Genomic DNA, 17,095 nt, shown 5'->3' on the forward strand with positions numbered 1-17,095 from the left:
TATACATTTTAATCTCATCACTGCTGCCAACAATTCCATTATTGGCCTGCAAATAAAGTCCTACAATTAAATCTTAGGTTTCAAATACCTTTGAATTAAACTACCTTCATACCAAACCAATTCCAAAACCTACACTCACTCCTACCAAAGGTTCAAAAAATCTCTAAATTACAAGGTCAAATTTATGTACTTCAAGTTATATTGTATTTATGTACTTCATTGATGTACATATATATTTATGTACTTCAAAGTATATTATATTATACTTCAAATTATATATTCAATTAAAAACCATGCATTCCACAGTTTATAAAGTGTCTATCATAATGTAAAAAGAAAAGGAGTACTTGTGGCACCTTAGAGACTAATTTATTTGAGCATGAGCTTTCGTGAGCTACAGCTCACTTCATCAGATGTACCTTATCATAACGTTACATTATCATAATGTAATGTGTTATGTAACTAAGGCTATAAATCAACCCCAGCAGATTGTTACAATACAAACAGTAATGTTTATATTGTTTTTGTGTAGTTTAAAAATATGTTGTTGTAAAAAATGTAATAACAAAAATACCTTTCATGTTCAAACAGTGTGCTTTGTTGTTATATCCAGTCACAGTTGATAAGGCTAACCATTTAATCTAAAATCAAAAATACAAAATCTAATAAAAATAAAAAATTTAAAATGGTAGTTGTGCTAAAAAATGCACAAAAGGCCGGGGGGGGGGGAGTGTAAAAACAAAATTAAAAAACATTAAATGTCGGCCTCTCAGTTGATTTAAAAACAAAGCAACAGTCAGGCTAATGCAGAACCATAATAACGCAAAATTTGTAAAGGCAGACCTGCTTAAGCGTATAAAAAACTGCAAGCAAAGCTGTTTAACCTTGCCTTAAAATAAAAATAAAATGTAATTGTTAGCAAAAAATTTTAAAAACAAATAAAATATCAAAAAAGTATAAACAAAGACACCATCTTATATAATCAAAGGGTATAAATACTGCTTTATATTGTTTATACTTTAAAAAATACTAAGGCAAAGGTATTCTTCATCTATTGTATTTCTTCCCTTGCAATTGCTTAAAAATAAACTCTTTTTGGCTTGTTGCATTCAAACTAATATATATATATATATATTTTCTTCCACAGTACTAAACCACAATTGCTCCAAAACAAACAAACAAACAAAACCGCTCACTCTGCTAAAACCGCCAAAGTCCAAAAATTCCTAACTACAAAGAACATTAAAAACTGGCCCTGGTAAACAAGGCGTAGCGTTATACACTGGCAAAAAAAAAAAAAACCCTTGTAAAATCCATGCTTAATAGTGTGGTATTAATTGGGTTTGGGGGGTTATTCCAAGGCTGCGCCCTGTGTTTTTCAATAAGTACCTTCAGCATGTATTGCCCTCCCTAATTCGCTTTCAAATAACAAATACCAAAGGTGCCTTGTTGCCACTGCCCCCACCATTCCCTCCATGATACTTCTACCCCCGTAACACATCCAAATACAAACAACACCAGATATTCTAATAAAACCCAATGGCCAAGGCCTTCACATTTTAATAATGTAATTAAATATTTTTAAAAAAATAGGTTTAAGGTTCAAAATATCTTATCTAAGAAAACAATTAAATAAAAAACAAACTAGTCCATAAAAAGAAAAGTATACAATATCACTACAAATAAGCTTCAAAAATCTAAAATTAAAATTAGTGGATTTTACAGCGGGGTTAATATAAAAGCCATCTTAGGGGTCTATAATATGTCATAAAAAAGGCCCTTATTGGTTTTGGTTGCCCAATTAGTAAATAATCAAATTCGTATTTAAAAAAGGGTGTGTTCTGCCACCAAAAATTTACCTGTACTAAAATAGTCCCAGTAATTAACAACCTAATCTGTACCATATTGCAATATACCCCTCCTATGCTATTCATGTCAATGATTCTTAAAAATATTTTAAATTATATAAACAACAAATGTGATATGGTACTTTACTAAAAGAAATGTGTTAAAGTAATAGTAATTAATGCTATATTAAAAACTATAAAATTTACTCTTCCCCTATTTAGCTTTCAGGTCACGTATATCTATCCCAACTGCTCCAAAAAAGCTGCCATTCGGTTAGCAGAGCAAAGCGCCCGTGTCTCCTCTAAAAAAACATTTGGTCAAACACCTGTCAAGTGGGGCCAATAGTGCAGCAGCAATTGACAACATTTATAAAAGCCAACAACATAATAAAAAATCAGGGCAGCTAAAAAAGGCCACTAGTCTTATGACTGAAGCACAGTTAACCCAAGTGCAAGCTGAAATGGGTAAATTACATGATATCTCCGTCCTTAGGTTAATAATCCAAAAGCTGTTAATAAAAATGGTATTAAATATCACTAAGGCAAAAAAAATTGCAGTAAAATCTGGCATGTTCCAAATTTCCTAAATAACCAGCTAACGGCCGTTCACAGTGACTTTAAGCACCAGGCCTGGCCCACTGCCCTTACTAGTGCTTCCAAAGTGCCATCTGATCTGTGGCCGTAAAAACAAACTTAAACGTTTTCAGGGTAAAGTTGCAGGCACTTGCAGTGCTCCTGCCAAGCCTACGGGCCGGTGAAAGGGGTGTGGGCTCCCACATACCAAATCCTGCCAGGTCCATAAAAAAAATGCATAGAACATGAAACAATTCACGGTAATATTAAAAAAAATAATTCCCCTGGTATGCCGAGCCAATTTGTTGTCAGTGCTCCTAAAATAACACCCAATGTTTACATAAAAATAAAAAGCCAATAAACATTTTTGGCCTTTAAAGCCCCCACAGCCTCAGTGCGTACAAAAGCTAAAGCCAAAAAAAAATTGGTCACTGTTTCTAACAGCGTTTGTTAAAAAAGTAGAAAACAAACACCGACCCTAACAAAACACCTGCTCTTCCAAGCTAGTTACAGCTGTGTAAACGTTAAGGTCACCATTTGCAAAACATACATTTTAATTTCACCATTGCTGCAAAAAATCCTTATCTATTGGCCTGCAAATAAAATCCTATAATTAAATCTTAGGCTTCAAATACCCTTTCATTAAACCACCTTAATACCCGACCAATTCCAAAACCTACACTCACTCCTACCAAAGGTTCAAAAAATCTCTAAATTACAAGGCCAAATCTATGTGCTTCAAAATATATATCAAATTAAAAAAACATGCCTTTCATACCATCTATAAAGCATTTATCTTATGGACTAATTATAATATATTGTGCTATGCAACTAAGGCTACAAAATAACTCCAGCATATTATTACACTAAACACATTAATGTTTGTATTGTTTTTGTTTAATTTAAAAATATGTTATTGTTGTTATAAAAAACAGAATAACAAAAATACTTTTCATGTTCATACTAATTATGCATTATCGTTACATCCAACCAAAAGTTATGGAGCCGATCCTTTTAATCTAATATCAAAAATACAAGGTCTAAAGTTTAAAAATGATGGTTGGGCTAAAAGTGTGAAAGTAAAAAGGGGCATTTAAGTGCAGCCATCTTATTTCTGTTAAAAAAAAAAAAGCAAAAGTCAGGCTAACTCTAACCCCTAAGAATTCAAAACTTCTAAAGTCAAAACTGGTGTAAGCATACAAAAATTGCAAAGCAAAAACCTTGCCTTAAAAGAACAATAAAATGTAATTGTAGCAAAAACATGTTAAAAACAAATAAAATATAAAAAATGTATAGACAAAGCAGAGCTTTATGTAATAAAAAGGTATAAATACTTGCTTTACATTGTTTATACTTTAAAAATTTGCATGAAAACAGACACCCTGTCCAAACGGCTGTCTTCCTTCTTGCAATTGCCTAAAAATAAAACTTTCTCTAACTTGTTGCATGCAAACTAAAAGTAAGAACTTGTCTTCTTCCACAGTATCCATTTGTTCTTGTGTCCACATTGGTACTGAGCTTAAAGAATTCCTCTCCCTCCATGGTATTTATCCCTCCGATGTATTTACAGAGAGCAATCACATGTTCCCTCAGCCTTCTTTTGGTTAGGCTAAAGAAGCCAAGCTCCTTGAGTCTCCTTTCATAAGACAGGTTTTCCATTTCTCGGATCATCCTAGTAGCTCTTCTCTGTACCTGTTCCTGTATCCTTCTTAAACATGGGAGACCAGAACTGCACACAGTCTTCCAGATGAGGTCTCACCAGTGCCTTGTAGAACGGTACTAACACCTCCTTATCTCTACTGGAAATACCTCGCCTGATGCATGCCAAAACCGCATTAGCTTTCTTCACGGCCATATCACATTGGTGGCCCATAATCATCCTGCGGTCAACCAATCCTCCAAGGTCCTTCTCCTCCTCTGTTACTTCCAATTGATGCATCTCCAGCTTATAACTAAAATTCTTGTTATTAATCCCTAAATTCATGACCTTACACTTCTCACTATTAATTTTCATCCTATTACTATTACTCCAGTTTACAAGGTCATTCAGGTCTTCCTGTATGATATCCCAGTCCTTCTCTGAATTGGTAATACCTCCCAGCTTTGTGTCAAACACAAACATTATTAGTGTACACTCACTTTTTGTGCCGAGGTCAGTAATAAAAAGATTAAATAAGATTGGTCCCAAAACCGAACCCTGAGGAACTCTACTGGTAACCTCCCTCCAGCCTGACAGTTCACCTTTCAGTAGGACCCTCTCTAATAATTAGTATTATTGAACTAATAATTCCCCATGTGGCTCCGTAACAAACGCCTTACTGAAATCTAGCTAAATTAGATCCACTGTGTTTCCTTTGTCTAAAAAATCTGTTACTGTCTCAAGGAAGGAGATCAGGTTGGTTTGGCACGATCTACCTTTTGTAAAACCATGTTGTATTTTGTCCCATTTACCATTGACCTCAATGTCCTTAACTACTTTCTCCTTCAAAATTTTTTCTACACTACAGATGTCAAACTAACAGGCCTGTAGTTACCCGGATCACTTGTTTTCCTTTCTTAAAAATAGGAACTATGTTAGCAATTCTCCAGTCATGTGGTACAACCCCTGCGTTTACAAATTCATTAAAAATTCTTGCTAATGGGCTTGCAATTTCATGTGCCAATTCCTTTAATATTCTTGGATGAAGATTATCTGGGCCCCCCATTTAGTCCCATTCAGCTGTACAAGTTTGGCTTCTATCTCGGATATGGTAATCTCTACCTCCATAGCCTCATTCCCATTTGTCATGCTACCATTACCCTAAGATCCTCATTAGCCTCATTAAAGACAAAGGCAAAGTACTTGTTTAGATATTGGGCCATGCCTAGATATTCTATGATTCTAAGATTATCCTTAACTTCCACTCAGTCCTCAGTGTTTAACTGTCCCACTTCTTCTTTCTTTGTTTTCTTCTTATTTATATGGCTATAGAATCTTTTACTATTTGTTTTAATTCCCTTTGCAAGGTCCAACTCTACATGGCTTTTAGCCTTTCTCACTTTATCCCGACATGTTCTAACCTCAATAAGGTAGCTTTCCTTGCTGATCCCTCCCATCTTCCACTCCCTGTCTACTTTCTGCTTTGTCTTAATCACCTCTCTGAGATACTTGCTCATCCAGTTTGGTCTACAAGTCCTGCCTATGAATTTTTTCCCCTTTCTTGGGATGCAGGCTTCTGACAGCTTCTGCAACTTTGACTTGCCGGTATCCCAGGCCTCCTCTGCCTTTAGATCCATCAGTTCTTCAGTCCAATCCACTTCCCTAACTAATGTCCTTAATTTTTTTAAAGTTAGCCCTTTTGAAATCAAAAACCCTACTCACAGATCTATTTTTTGTTATCCTTCCCTTCAGGTTAAGGTGAATTAGCTCATGATCACTGGAACCAAGGGTGTCCCCTACAACCATTTCTTCTAGGAGGTTCTCACAACTTACCAAAACCAAATCTAAAATGACATCCCCAGTTGTTGGTTCAGCAACTACTTGATGAAGGAATTCATCACCTATCTCATCTATTAAAATCTGAGCCCTATTATTATTACTAGCACTTGTCCTCCAGTCTATATCTGGGAAGTTAAAGTCTCCCATGAGTGCACAGTTCCCATGAGTATTTACTTCATTAAATACATTAAAGAGGGCTCTATCCATAGTGTGGAAGAAAACATGAGGTTTTCATTGTGTCCTCCACCGCTTGGGTCACCACCACTGCTGCCTCTGTGTCTGTCTTTGCCTTCTCACCTCAGTCCTTCTCCTCCAGCAGAACTCCCCCTCAGCCTCCCCTGTCTCCAGCTCTGTTGGCTGGCTCCTCTGCCGCTGCAGCCACCTACACTCCTTCCGGCCAGATGAGGGATTTCAAAACGTTCTGAAGAGTGCGCAGAAATGGGTAGAGGAGCTTCCCACTGAAGCTATTTCCCCACCCATTCAAGAATACAAGAGTCACCGAAGAAGACGACATTTTGTATGTGAGGCACGGGATAATCTCATAAGAGACCCCAAACAACAATTCAAAGCTGAATTCTTTAACCGGGTGCTAGACTGTGCGATACAATCAGTTGCAGAACGTTTCATGCAGCTCAAGGATCACAGCAGCATATTTGGGATGTTGCAGGATGTTCCCAAACTCCTCACTGTACCTGAAGAAGACCTAAACCAGCAATGCAGGGCACTAGAGACCGTGTTGACACATGACGACATGTGCGATATTGATGCAAGTGATATAGGTGATGAACTGAAAGCCCTTTTCAGATACATTCAACAGGATCAACTCCAAAGGCTGTTCTGGAATATACGTGCACAAATAAGATGACCACCATCTTTCCAAATTATTTTGTTGCTCTGTGCATACTTCTAACACTTCCTGTAACAGCTGCCAGTGGAGAACACAGCTTCTCCAAGCTGAAATTAGTAAAAACACATCTATGCTCCACAATGACCCAGGAGAGGCTAGTCGGCCTTGCAACCATCTCAATAGAGTATGAGTTGGCCCAGACTGTGGACCTTCAGGAAGCAGAAGCAGTTCAAATCTCTGCAACCAAGAAGGCACGGAAGCACCACTTTGATTATTCAAATATCAAAATGCCAGTGTTAACTTTCAAATGCCTGAACAGCAAATGTAACTTTTCTTGTCTGCATAGTAAAGTGTACTGACAATTTTTGAACAAGGCATTTAAAGTTGTTAGTTCTCCTTTACTGGGGTAGGTAGCAGAGCAGTACTATGGGCGGAGTAGAACAGAAAGAAGGCAGAATTGAGACCTTTCAAAGTTTTGGCCCAAGCAAGGGGGCATGGGGGTGTCATTTGAGTTCCCCACCTGATAGGGTGACCAGACAGCAAATGTGAAAAATCAGGAGAGGGGGTGGGCGGTAATAGGAACCCATATAAGAAAAAGACCCAAAAGTCGGCACTGGCCCTATAAAGTTGGGACATCTGGTCACCCTAATGCCTGAGGTGCCAAAATATTGTGGGCCGGCCCTGGCGGCAGGTGCAGTGTATTGAATAAAACAAACACATACAAAACAGGATGTGATTGAAGAGAATTAGTCATTAAATAACTTATTTCTCTTCTGTTTATCTTGATGGAGGTATTAAATCAGGAATCACAGACTCTGCGAGCCCCAAAGCTGTGGGAGAAAGGTGGCATAAATCCCGAGTTGGAATTAGACTTTCAACAAACCAGAGAGCCGGAGGAGACAGACCTTCCCCAAGACAATGTCCTCTTATCGCCCTTTGTTCTGTAGTGGCAGTGAACATGGTTAGAAGAGATTGGCACTGCCAGGTGTGAATGGGGCTTGTGAGAGTGAAGTATTTTCATTGTATTCTGCAGATAATATTGCTCAGATTCAAAAGGAGATGCCGAGTTAACTCGAGCTACACCTTATGCATTGCCCTAACTCGACTCCTGTCCACACAGAAAAACCCTTAAGATGTGGTGCTGATAACTCAAGTGAGCTGGCCCCTCGAGGCACAGGCTAAAGCCTAAGTTAGCACAACTCACCAGCTAACATGATCTTTCTGTAGTATGGATGCAAGCTAGCTGCACTTGAGTGCTTCTAATTCTCCAATGCCTTCCCACTCTTCCCCCTGTGTCCCAAGAAAGGACAGACAAGTTCTCCCACCATCCACTGGGGAAGAATCCATACAGTGGCTCAGCTCACTGCTGTGCAAAGAGCCTTGGGATGAGCTCCTAAAAGTCTCAGTGCCCCACCTGAGTGAGTGCAGTGCCAGTCTGGACACAGCAGGACCTTTGTTTATTCACAGTGCAGCTCTTCTCATGTGAGAGAGGCTGACTCAAGCCCAGTAACTGAAAACTCGAGTTAACTCTGCAGTGAAGACAAAGCCTCAGCTCTTTCGGCTGACAGGGATCTATTCTACCACAGTGGTTCTCAACTGGGGGGGTCTGTGGCCCTGTGGGTGACGGGTGTCACAAGCAGGCTTGAGAGGATCTGCCCAAATAAACCAGAGAGCATGGCTGGCCTTAGACTGGGAGGCTTCTCTATCAAGCCTTAAAACCCACAGATTGTGTTAATCACTCTTATTGATGGACCTGGCGATTCCACAGGCTACTGCCCACTACCTCCAACTGTAACACAAACTTTAACTGTGACATCAGCAACATTAACATGAGCTTTCTAGAAACGTGAAGAAACATGATCTATTCTTTTCGTGTGGGGGAAGTATGAATTCAGAGTTAAGGTTTTGTGTTGCAGTTCAAGCTAAAGGCATTTTTTGTGTGGACTGTATTTCTTTATAGTGTTGCCTCTCGGCCCAAGTGCTTAGCAGTATTCGGGGCCTCTCCAGGTTGTTTCCATTAAGAGGAGAAATTGATTATAAATGTCCCATATTTCTTGGTACAATCTTGTTTACTTAAGAAGAAGGTGCACACAGCTCTGTTTCCCTGAACACAGTAGAAATGCAAACTTGCTTGTAGCCAGTCCTGTGCCCTAACAAAGGGCTTTTTCTTGGCTTCCTCCACAGCCACATTACCAAGGCTTCTCTGGGGTTCTGCTGGCTTCCTTATTCCTTTCGATAGTTATCTGCAACATAAATCCATTCCCCAGCCTCTGCATTTTTGCAATCAGTCCTAGGGTTCTCCTCAGCCTGCTTGTCTCACCTACTACTCAGGCCTTGCCATGCTGGTCCATGCCTTGGGTGGTGGGTTCTGTTGTTTTTGCTCCCACTAAACCATGGGGTATTTAATTGCTCCCATATTTAGCCTAACTGAAAGGGTGCTTTGTCCACACCTGAACTTCAAAGGTGGCTATCAATGGACGGGATATATTTGACCTCCTCGTAGGAGGTGTGGAGAGAAGAAGAAACTGCAGTCGTAGGTGGGGAGGGAGAAAGAGCACAGATCCTAGCTCAGCTGCAAAGGCCTCCTTTGCCTTTCACAAAGATCATCAGTGACGGGGATCCCCAGTGATTGAACTAAGGATCTCTTGTACCATGGGCCAATCATCAGGGAGAGAACTCCTGACTAAGGATGCATGACATTAATGGGGGGGGGGCATTTACAGAGGTTATAGCTGCCCCCACCATTCCTTCTCTCCCATGGTCCTCCCAGATATTCCTGCTCCCCCAGTCCTTCCATAGCATAGGCCAGAAGGGCCTCTCCTTGCCCCCCAGTAACCTCCCTTTGCAGCTGGGGAGGTGTCCCATCGGCACTGGCCCCTCAGAGCAGGACATCCCTGCCCGCAAGCCGCAGGAGAAGCTCTCGGAGAAGCAGAACTGGCACGTGAGCTCTGGAAACCGCTTCAGGGACAAATTTCCTCTCTCTCAATTTGACAAGGGGCAGGAAGAAGAGGCATAAATCCCTGGACCTGCGTCAAGAGCTGGAGGAAAGGATTGTGTGTCCATGGCTGAAGGTGGGAGGGGAATGGATGGAGATGTGGTTCTCTGCTCTCTCACACGGAACGTGTCAGCCAGCACAGCTGAGCCATCGTGGGGTTCTGTTAATTTTCTGCTGTTAGATGCCTGCCCTAAATTACTGCCTCCCATCTGAATGAAGGCAAAGCAAGAGGGGCACTGTGCCCTCACCCTTGTCTGGACTTAGGGGATGTCTTCACGACCAAGCGTGGCAACGCTTTAATGTGGCTGTGTAGTCGCAGCACCAGCGCTGGGAAAGAGCTCTCCCAGTGCTGCAAAAAAACCCACCCTGACCAGGGGAGTAGCTGCCAGTGCTGGGAGCATTTCCCCACCCTCGTGTCCCACCCAGCTACCAAGTGGCGGGAACTTTTACCAGCAATGGAGGGTGGGGAACCCTGGTGGGCCAGCTTATATTCCATCTTAGTTCTGTTGAAGACTTGCCACTTTTAGGTCTGTAATCGAGTGACCAAAGAGATTGAAGTGTTCTCCAACCAGTTTTTGCATGTTATAATTCTTGACATCTGATTTGTGTCCATTTATTCTTTTACGTAGAGACTGTCCAGTTTGGCCAATGTACATGGCAGAGGGGCATTGCTGGCACATGATGGCATATATCACATTGGTAGATGTGCAGATAAACGAGCCTCTGATAGTGTGGCTGATGTGATTAGGCCCTACGATGGTGTCCCCTGAATAGATATGTGGACACAGTTGGCAACGGGCTTTGTTGCAAGGGTAGGTTCCCGGGTTAGTGGTTCTGTTGTGTGGTATGTGGCTCCTGGTGAGTATTCGCCTCAGGGTGGGGGGCTGTCTGTAGGCAAGGACTGGCCTGTCTCCCAAGATTTGTGAGAGTGATGGGTCGTCCCTCAGGATAGGTTGTAGATCCTTGATGATGCATTGGAGAGGTTTTAGTTGGGGGCTGAAGGTGACGGCTAGTTCAGCAGGTGGGTATTGTAGTTGTAAGAATGCTTGATAGTGAAGAAACAGATTGTCAAGCCGGAAGAGTACCCAGAAGTCACCTACTACAGGACAGGCCTAACAAAGAAAATAACAGAACGCCACTAGCCGTCACCTTCAGCCCCCAACTAAAACCTCTCCAACGCATTATCAAGGATCTACAACCTATCCTGAAGGAGCTCACGAAAGTTTATGCTCAAATAAATTGGTTAGTCTCTGAGGTGCCACAAGTACTCCTTTTCTTTTTGCAAATATAGACTAACACGGCTGCTACTCTGAAACATGCCTTAGAGTGATTTAGCTTAACAAAGAGAAGGTGAAGGGGTGACTTGATTACAGTCTATAAGTATCTAAATGGGGAACAAATATTTTCTCTAGCAGAGATGGTATAACTCGCTCCAATGAATGGAAGTTGAAGCTACACAAATTCAGACTGGGAATAAGTTGTACATTTTTGACAGTGAGGGTAATTAGCCACTGGAACAATTTACCAAGGGTCATGGTGGATTCTCTATCACTGATCATTTTTAATTCAAGTTTGGCCATTAAAAAAAAATCTGTTCTATGAATTATGGGGCAGTTCTCTGGCCTGTGTTATACAGAAGGTCAGACTAGACTAGACAATCACCATTGTCCCTTCTGGCCTTGGAATCAATGAATAAGCCCATCAGGAACTGATTAAATACTTAGGTTCCGGGGCAGGGTAAAGGGATGTACAGTAGGGAGAGGGCTGATGGGGTTGTTGTGCCCTCATTAGCAAAGCCATCGTACTTGTAAAGTATCCTTTTCCCATGTCTATCTTTCACAGTTCTGTTAAAGTTCTCCACATCTCCTTGCTGATGAAGAATGTAAGCCATACTTACAGGATGGGGGACTCTATCCTGGGAAGGGTACCAATATCCCACCTTCATTAAATAAGTCATTATTGACTAGAGCTTAAGCTACGTACACAGTTTTACTTAGGGTACGTCTACACTTCAAGCTGGGGGTCTGATTCCCAGCTCAGGTAGAGATACACACACTAGCTCTGATCCAGGTTGGGCACTAAAAACAACGTTGCTGCAGCAGTGTGAGTGGCAGGAGGGACTAGCTGCCAGAGGATGTGGCTAGCATCGTGGATGGGTGTTTACACCTAGCCACTTGTGCCCCTACGACTACACTCTGGTTTTAGTGCACTAGAATGGGTTAGTGTCCTCGAGCTTGGAATCCTGAAAATGTAGCCAAGCCCCCACTAAAACTTACTGAGGCAACTGCCATTTGAAATCCTGAGTAAGGAGTTCAGGGTTTGAGCCATGTGTCTTTATTCTGTGCTCTGTCAGCATCTAGAGATCCCAACAAAGTGCCTGCTCTGCTTGATATACAGCAAGATCTCAGGCTGTCAGAAATGTAAATCAATTTAAATTTAGTAAATGAGTCAGGAACAGGATATGGAGAGGAAGGTATTTTGGGCAGAGTGGACAAACAGCTTTTCCCAGGGTTTATGGGAAATCACTGCAAGAGAATCATAGAATCCTAGAATATCAGAGTTGAAAGGGACCTCTGGAGGTCATCTAGTCCAACCCCCTGCCCAGAGCAGGACCAATCCCCAATTAAATCATCCCAGCCAGGGCTTTGTCAAGCCTGACCTTAAAAACTTCTAAGGAAGGAGATTCCACCACCTCCAAAGGGAACGCATTCCAGTGTTTCACCACCCTCCGAGTGAAAAAGTTTTTCTTAATATCCAACCTAAATCTCCCCCACTGCAACTTGAGACCATTACTGCTTGTCCTGTCATCTGCTATCACTGAGAATAGTCTAGATCCATCCTCCTTGGATCCACCTTTCAGGTAGTTGAAAGCAGCTATCAAATCCCCCCCTCATTCTTCTCTTCTGTAGACTAAACAATCCCAGATCCCTCAGCCTCTCCTCATAACTCATGTGTTCCAGACCCCTAATCATTTTTGTTGCCCTTCGCTGGACTCTCCAATTTTTCCACATCCTTCTTGTAGTGTGGGGCCCAAAACTGGACACAGTACTCCCGATGAGGCCTCACCAATGTTGAATAGAGGGGAACGATCACGTCCCTCGATCTGCTCGCTATGCCCCTAATTATACATCCCAAAATGCCATTGGCCTTCTTGGCAACAAGGGCACACTGTTGACTCATATCCAGCTTCTCGTACACTGTAACCCCTTGGCCCTTTTCCGCAGAACTGCTGCCTAGCCATTTGGTCCCTAGTCTGTAGTCGTGCATTGGATTCTTCCATCCTAAGTGCAGGACTCTGCACTTGTCCTTGTTGAACCTCATCAGATTTCTTTTGGCTCAATCCTCCAATTTGTCTAGGTCCCTCTGTATCCTATCCCTACCCTCCAGCATATCTACCACTCCTCCCAGTTTAATGTCATCTGCAAACTTGCTGAGGGTGCAATCCACACCATCCTCCAGATCATTAATGAAGAAATTGAACAAAACCGGCCCCAGGACCGACCCTTGGGGCACTCCTCTAGATACCGGCTTCCAACTAGACATGGAGCCATTGATCACTACCTGTTGAGCCAGACAATCTAGCCAACTTTCTGCCCACCTTGTAGTGCATCCATCCAGCCCATACTTCCCTAACTTGCTGACAAGAATACTGTGGGAGACCGTGTCAAAACCTTTGCTAAAGTCAAGGAATAACACGTCCACTGCTTTCCCTTCATCCACAGAACCAGTTATCTCATCATAGAAGGCAATTAGATTAGTCAGGCATGACTTTCCCTTGGTGAATCCATGCTGACTGTTACTGATCATTTCCCTCTTGTATAAGTGCTTCAGGATTGATTCCTTGAGGACCTGCTCCATGATTTTTCCGGGGACTGAGGTGAGGCTGACTGGCCTGTAGTTCCCAGAATCCTCCTTCTTCCCTTTTTAAAAGATTGGCACTACATTAGCCTTTTTCCAGTCTTCCAGGACTTCCCCTGATCGCCATGAGTTTTCAAAGATAATGGCCAATGGCACAGCCCAAAGAAAGTTCAATATCATCCCCTCTCTAGTGAGCCCCAGACCCCATGGCTGTCAACAGGACTGCTTGGCTATGCCCCACCCCTGCTATTTTCAGTGTGCTGGCTTGAGCAGAGCTAGCACAGGTATGGCTGGGAATCACACCCCTCAGCTCTAATGTAGATGCAGCCTTAGGCACTTTTGAAAATTTTACCCTTTCTCTTCTAAATTTTAATAGCTCTGTGTTGTTTATTGCCCAGTGCTTGGAGGTGTCCTTGTGAGTCTCAGACTGACACCTCCCCTAGGACCAATTGCCCTGTGTAAGGGGTGGTGAGGCATCGAGGACAGAATTGCCTCTACGAGGAAGATTTTAGAAGGAATAAATTCCCCTGTTTCCCACCTGAGAATAAGGTAAATAGCCAGGAGGACCTTAGGGATCAATACAAAGGTTGGGATGGTTCTGTGTATTAATTATCACCTGGAATAATGGAATGGCCAGTGAGATGGGGAAATTTGCTGATACCACAGAATTCTTCTGCTTGGGAGGATTGTGAGGGACACTAGCGAGGGCTACAAAAGCAGGTAGCTGGGCAATGTGCTGGCCGGCAACATTCCATGGAGAAAGCTCAAGGTGCTGCATGGGGAAAGGAACAATTTAAAATTGGTGACGTGGAGAAACCCACTAAGCTGCTGCACTGACAGACCAGGGTCACTGAGAAGAATGTAACAACGAAGAGAAGAGATTCCTCCTGGGGGACACAAGCAGGAGCCATTGCCCCATGCAGACGTGCTCTCAGCCCCACTGGAGAGAAGGGACAGGGGCTGGGAGGTGATAGGGCATCCCAGGGCTGGGGTGACTGCAGAGACTTTGACACAGAAATGCCATTATGGTTGTTTCTCTCCCTACACATTTACTGTAATAACTCTAACTTCCCTTTTAACTAGAAATCCCCCTGCATTCAGCTTCCCTCAGTGCTGTTACAGCCTCTCTCACCCCAGCAGTTACCGAGCTGTGCCCCATTGTGCCTGGGCACCCCAGCAGGAGCCACCGTGGTTCAGGGCTCCCTGGAGCCTTTTTACTGCCCCAGCGCCCCCATCCCCTGTGCTGAGCTGCTCTGAGAGTGCAAACCTTTCTTCTAGACTGGATGGATGTTCTTCAAACTGTTATTAACATGAAAGATCAGTGAACTGAGGGTATGTCTGTGTCTCTCCAGCCTCTCGCTCTCCAATACAGAGGACTGTACGTTTCTGTGCGTGTCTCCTCTCAGTTCGGAGAGGTTCCTTCACATTCCCAGGCCAGGCCGTGTCGGTAGCAGTCAGAGGGACGGGGGTCAATGGCAGCAGGAGGGGACGGCTCTCTTTCACTGGATGAGAATGTGGGAGGCTTGCAACCCATGAAACAAAGAGCTAAAAATAATGAGGTGTTTTATGAAAGGGGCCCCCGCTGTTACCCCAGCATTATGACTGAGACTGGGGTATGAATGAAGTCCAGTTTGTCCTCCCTTACAGGGGGGATCCCAAGCGTGTGACAAATGCTCCAGACCTCTCCCCTGGAGCCCCACAGAGGGGGAGCTGCAGTGACTGGGGCCTCTTGTACCCAGCTCTTGCCCCACCCTGCGCAGCACCAGAGCCTCCCGCTTCCCCTGCCGGCTCTGGGGCTGGGCCCAGACCCCTCCCTGACCCTGCAGCCCGGGCTCCCAGCACAGCCACAGCCCTGCCCAGGGGTCTGCAAGCCCTGAGGAGCCCTTTATAGCCCCCCCGGCACCCAGGCCAGCCCCTGATTGGCTGCTCCATTATCCTCTGTGCAAATTAGCTCCCACCCCCGAGGTGAATGAGGGCCCAGGTGGCTGTAAGGGCGGAGGGGAGCTTGGCATGTCCTGGGGTGACAGTTAAACCGACACAGCAGAGTCACCCTGTGGAGCTGGGGGTCACTAGGGAAGGGAGGGGGCAGTTCAGGGGGGCTGAGGTGCAGGAGGGTCTGCAGGGGTCAGGAGGTGGGTTCAGGGGAGCAGAGGGGGTTGGAGGTTCATACAGGGCTCATTAGGGGGACTGAGGAGGGGGCCAGGATGGGGGAGGGGCAGAGTCCAGGCATGGGGTAGATTTGGGGGGCAGAGTTGAGGGGATTGTTGAGGAGGGGGAAGTTCAGGGGCAGTTTACAGGGGTCAGTGTTGGGGAGGGGGAGAAGTTCAGGCTGACCCCCTCCCTCCCCAAGGCAGGGCTGTGGGGCACAAACTGGCTTTATTAGCAGGCAAGGACTTTCTCCTCCTCCCAGCCCCATGCGGTTTGGGGCTGGGGGCACAGAGGTTGGAGCAGGGGAGGGGTGTTATCAAGCCAAAGGGCGGGGGGTTGTTTGCTTCAGGGCAGGGAGCAGAATGGGGCGGGTGCCGTTCAAAGGGCAAGCGAAGGAGATGGAAGCAGGAGGCGGCAGGTGGCAATTCAGGGGGCATGAGGGGGAAAAGGCTTTTTGGGGGTGACTGAAGGGCAGGAGGTGCAGGGCGAGAGAGGGTGTCAGGAGGCGGATTCAGGGGAGCAGAGAGGATTTGGAGGGGTTAGTAGAAGACCCATGGGGAGATTTGTGGGGGGAGGGTGTGGGAAAGGTCAGATTACAGGAACTACTGCTGCTTCCCCCTGCCCCCCCCCCCCCCAATTAGCCCAGCTGGGCCCCTCTGCCCTGGGGTGGGGAACTCCCAGGGGCTGCTAGGGTGCCCAAATAGCAAGTTTGAAAAATCGGGACAGAGTGTGTGTGTGTGTGTGTGTGTGTGGGGGGGGGGGTAATAGGCACCTATACAAGAAAAAGCCCTGAATATTGGGACATCTGGTCACCCTAGCCCCTGCAGCATCCCTGCCCCAGGAGACCTGTTGCCCCATCGCCCCCAGGCCGAGCTGTGGGAAGGGAGACCTGAGCCACCCAAAGGAGGGAGGCCGGAGAGCCTCAGTGCAGTAGCAGGAGGGGAGAAGAGCCCAGTGCTGGGAGCAGCAGAGAGACAGAGCCCATATGTGAGGTGTAAGAATTGGATAGGGAGAGGTGGGAATTAATGATCACCTGGAGAGTGGGAGGCCCTGAGTGGCAACACTAGGATTGGTCGTGTTCTGTGTGTTTATTATTGACCTGGAATAATGGACTAAAAACTTGAGATAGGAAAACTTGCCCGGGCCACCGAATTCTTTTGTTTGGGTGGATTGTGAGGAATTTCAGAAAGAGCTTGATGATGTCAGGCAACGTTCAATGTGTCTGTGCAAGGTGCTGCCTTTCAAGAAGGCTGACTTAAGAAAATTCAGGGAGTTGGTAGGTAAGATCCCTGGGTAGCAAGTCTAAAGGGAAAAACAGTTCAAGAGTTGGCAGTTTTTCAGAGACATTA

The sequence above is a fragment of the Caretta caretta genome, chromosome 6 (genome assembly GCF_965140235.1).
Source record: "Caretta caretta isolate rCarCar2 chromosome 6, rCarCar1.hap1, whole genome shotgun sequence".
NCBI classification, from domain to species: domain Eukaryota; kingdom Metazoa; phylum Chordata; order Testudines; family Cheloniidae; genus Caretta; species Caretta caretta.